Source organism: Benincasa hispida, chromosome 8 (genome assembly GCF_027475165.1).
Source record: "Benincasa hispida cultivar pf3 chromosome 8, pf3_genome.v1.1, whole genome shotgun sequence".
Classification (NCBI taxonomy): Eukaryota; Viridiplantae; Streptophyta; class Magnoliopsida; order Cucurbitales; family Cucurbitaceae; genus Benincasa; species Benincasa hispida.
The window spans coordinates 65,590,990-65,595,808 of NC_143485.1; positions in this window are offsets into that span (position 1 = coordinate 65,590,990).

Genomic DNA, 4,819 nt, shown 5'->3' on the forward strand with positions numbered 1-4,819 from the left:
GGTCGGCGAGAGTCGAGGTTGCTCATAAATCTTCAAACTCTTGAACTCAGTGTGAGTTGTGAAGTCATAACCCGCCTTCGCCAAAATCTTGTAAGCATTGGGATCGAATCCATCTTCAGTTTGCCTCTCGAGCAGCTTTAACCCCGTCACTTTCACCTCCAGCTTGTGGACTTCTTGCTCCCTTATCGGCATGAGGGGTGTGATGAAACTCTCCTTTAGAATTTCTATGTCGCCGACTTGCAAAACTTTTAAGCATTTCATAAAAGGTGACTCACCATTTTTTCGTCTCAGCAAAGGGATATAGTGTAGAATTGGAGGTTTTGAGGCTTTTTCGCCCCTCACCACGGATGTTTCTCTAACGCCGAGGGATGTCCTACTCTCTTTTGGGTTGGAGGCTTATACCTGCTACCCGCCCCTTTCTTTGTGTCTATTGGCGACCTCGAACTGGATCCACTTGCTTTCTTTGCCAACAAGTTCTCTGTCGGCATAAGTCTCACCGGAATTCTCGCTCTTTAGGTAAAACTTTGCATCTGCGAAGTGAAACTCGGCCTCAGAAAACGGATTAGAATCTACTTCAACCTTCTTAATCCCATCATGGTAAAACTTGAAACATTGATGTAGTGTCATTGTAATCACACCATTCCCATGAATCCAAGGACGTCCCAATAGTAGCTTGTAGGTGGTCTTTGAGTCTATCACAGATAACAGCATGCCAGCCTTCAGATCGCCAATAAGGACCTTTAAGCGTATCATACCTATCGCCCAGTGGCTGCCTTGATTGAAACCTTGAATTACTAATTTGCTATTTGATAGCTCTTCCATGAGTATGCCCAACTGTTTTATAGTCGTCTTAGGCATTATATTGACGGTGGATCCGTTATCGATGAGGATTCAACCCACTCTCTATTCTCAAATGTATCTAGAGACGTATAAAGGCCTATTATGCAATTTAGATCCTAGTAGAAGATCTTTGTCTGAGAAGCCTATGGACGTTCAACACGAGGCATAAGTACATGCTGCGTAGGTCGATGCACCAAATGTATTGGATTCTAACAGTGTCTCAATAAGGGTCGTCTTAGCTTCTCACGAGAGCGAGAGCAGATCGTCTATGTTGAATGGTGATGAACCCTTTGGTTCTCCTGTCGATTTTAATGGGCCTGGAATGGTATCTTCTTCTTCCATGGTACTGACAGCATGACATGCAGCAGCCTCTGACATCTTCTCTGAACCTCAATTGTAGAAGTTCTTCGGGAGGAAATCTGTTAACATCACTTGTCGTCTGGGACGAGGAATATCCTCGTCTCTCTCATAAATAGCCTTGGGCCTCCAGGAATTCTTTCTACCCTTCCTTTTTTGTGTCTTGATCTCTCTTCTGTAGCTTATATGAAGGCGTAACTCTTTTTGGGTAGAGTTCAGTCTTTCCTTCTTACGATGTGCCACAAGGATCCAACCTTCGTTATTGTCATCGTCAGCGTGTTCTCCTCTGTTTTGAGGATATGTGGCTTGAACCTCTTGTTGAAACCGCACTACCACAGGTTCGAAGGTCCTAAACTGGATCGACCTCTCCTTTTCTTCATAATATACGATTGGTGCCGACACACTTGGAGTTACCATCACCGCGACATCATTCGTTTGGACCACTTCATCTAGATCCAGCTCTATTTTCCTCTCACGGGCTAATTTGAGGATTAATTCCTTCAGTACAAAACATTTTTCAACTGGGTGGCTAACGACCCTATGATACTTGCAGTAGTTGGGATCGTCCACTTTGCCGGTCTGTTCCGGTCGTTTACATTCTGGTAGCTGGATAAGGTGGTTCTCTAATAGTTGTTCAAGCATATCTGCAACGTCGGAGTTAGGGAACAGGTAGACTGTTTCCTATCACTCCTTCAGGGTTTTATATCTTCTTCGCCTCATTCGTCTTTCTTTTATATCTTCTTCTCTTTCCCTTTCAAGTAGAACTTCAACGGGGCCGTATTAGCGACCATTGGTTTCTTTATGGCACATTTCACAATTTTCTTGGTGCTCTTCACCTTCTTCTTGTATTTCTTCGGTTCGTAGCTCAGGAAGTCCCTTGTTCCCTTATTGGTGATACTTAGCTCCATGTCGTGGGCACGAGTCGCCAATTCTTCAAAGGTACGGGGCTTTATTCCCTGTAGGATATAGAGGAGTTCCTAGTGCATACCCTGTGTGCACATTTCTACAGCGGATAATTCGGTTAGTCGATCTTGCCCGTCCAGACTCAGAGCTCTCCATTGGTTGATATAGTCGATGACTGGCTACCCTTTCCATTGTTTGGCGTTCGTCAGCTCTATCATGCTGATGGTGCGTCTAGTGTTGTTGAAATGATTCAAGAATTCTCTTTCAAGTTGCTCTCAACTATCAATCACCTCAGGCTCTAAGACCGTGTACTAGTCAAAAGCATTTTCTTTGATGGTTCTGACGAACCGATTGACTAGCAGATCTCCCCTTGTTCCCACATCCTCGCATGTTTCCACGAAGTGGGCGATGTGGTACTTTGGGTTGCCCTTTTTGTCGAATTGCTGGAACTTTGGGGGTTGATACCCTGCAGACATTCTCAGATTGTCGATCCTCTGGGTGTACGGCTTAGAATACATGAAGGAAGTTTGAGCCGACCCTTCTTATTGAGCTCTTATGAAGGTCATGATCATGTCTTGCAGTTGTTGGACCGACAGAGAGGCCACCGAGTCTGATTGTTGCAGTTGGTTTTCTTGCAGCACGGTCTTCCCCTTGTCAGTTGCTTTGACTGTGGGTGCTTAGCTTGATTCAGCAGCCTCTCGAGACTGCATTTGTTCTCTCAGGGCAGCGATCTCATGGTCTTGCTCCTCAACAGCTTTTATTAGAAAGTTAATAATCCTTTCCATTTCTGCCATGGTCGCTTCCGCTGTCATGTCTGCCATCATGACAGAAATCACATCTGGCAGTGAATCCCTTTTCGGCTTGTTGGAGGCGGAAGTAGAGTTTTCAAACAGGGGGTTTTCCTTGATGACAACCCCGCCTTGTAGGGACTCTATCGTTTGCCTCAAGATGTTGTGGGCGATGAGGGAGCTTTGCTCTAGCTTCTACGTGACTTCTCTTGAGCGGCTGCTGATGTGTTGTAAATGGTGATGTGATTATGGTATGAGTTTGCGGTGATGTGTTATGTGTTGCACATGCAATTTTTCCTAATAAGACCCAAGTATAAGCCCTACTAGGTTTCCTGGTAAGTTTAGGGTCGAACACAGGGACTACTGAGTAAATATGCGACAGTAAATTTGATTCCCTTTCGATGGCGAAAAAAAATAAGTTGGATGGTGTTTTGTTTAAGAATATTTCCTATGCGATGGAGTTCGAATAAAGAGTTGATGAAGTCGAGAATTACAATGAGTATGCGATGAACGGGTTGAGAAGGGGTTTAACTAACACTTCCTAAGATTGCGTACAATTTATGCGATCATGCTACACACAAACAACAACATGCCATCTCTCAATGCAAATGCCATAGTTCCTATTTCTAGTACGCATGCGATGTATAGGAAAATGTTGATAGGACTTATGTCTAAGCCTCTATTCTTGTCTATGCGATGATGAATGATGCATACATACACAAGCTGACTGCATACTATCATATCCTATTTCTAGGTTGCATGCGATGCATTAATAGCAACAGAACTTATGTCTAAGTTTCTATCTTTTGCTTATGCGGTTCTAATCTGACTCTCTCAAGCCTAGATTCTATTCTGACTCTCTCAAGTCTAGATTCTTTCTTTAGACTACTCTCTCAAGTATCTCTAAAGGGTGAATGACACATATATAAGATAAGATGATCGCATAAAGTGTAAATCTTAGGTCATGTTAGCTAAGTACTTCTCAACCCATTCGGAAATTTAGTTACTCATGCGAAGTATAGAGAGATTAAATATAAGTTGAAATGAGATTTCCATTTTTTATAAATAAATGCAGAATATAGAATAGCAATGGAATATAGAGATAAGAAGCTCGGTAGCAATGTCTTTCTTCCCATGGCCTTTTACATTGTCTTTTTAACTCCAACTCTGTCCAGATGAATACTCTTGCTTTCGCAAGTGTTGGCCCTCTCACCCTTTGTAGCGCTTTCCGGCGGTCTCTCGAGTTGTCTGGAATAATCTCTCGAGCTTTTTTGCCTCTTAGCTCGTATCTGTCTTCTAAGTATAAGTATGAATATGAACAGACTAATAGCTCTCTAACTTATTCTCTATTCTATATATGGCGATCTCTGTTACAATAGTGGCCTTCGGTATTTATAGAGCTCAAAGTGAAGCAACTTTTCTCTCTAATGATTGCAATGTTGGGTGGTCTTTAAATCTTCTGCTCTAATGCGCCGATTAATGGTCATGGAAAGTTGAGTGTACTTGCTACAGTGTGGCATTAACGGCTTGTCAACTAAATTCGGATTCGACCGTCATCAGCTTTCCATCCCATCACGATTTATTATGCTTTCACCTTGATGTGCAGTCTTTATGCGGCCACCTTCTTGAGTAATTTCTCACGATCACATACGATCGCATGACTTTGCAATCACAATCTTTCAAGTACGCGGATGCCTAATTCTTTGTGATCGCAATTTTCTCAGTTTAACACTTTTGGACATGATATTGTTTATTTTTGCCGTCGCATTCCCTCATTGTTTTACTTATTTGTGTTATAATAACGTGCATTTCTACCTGTTATCACACTCCCAAATTCAAAACAATGCTTGTCCTCAAGCATAAACTAAATATTTTCTTTAAAGAGTCAACCGCCTTTTCCCTTCCTAGATTTCTCGAGGTGCCTTATTCAA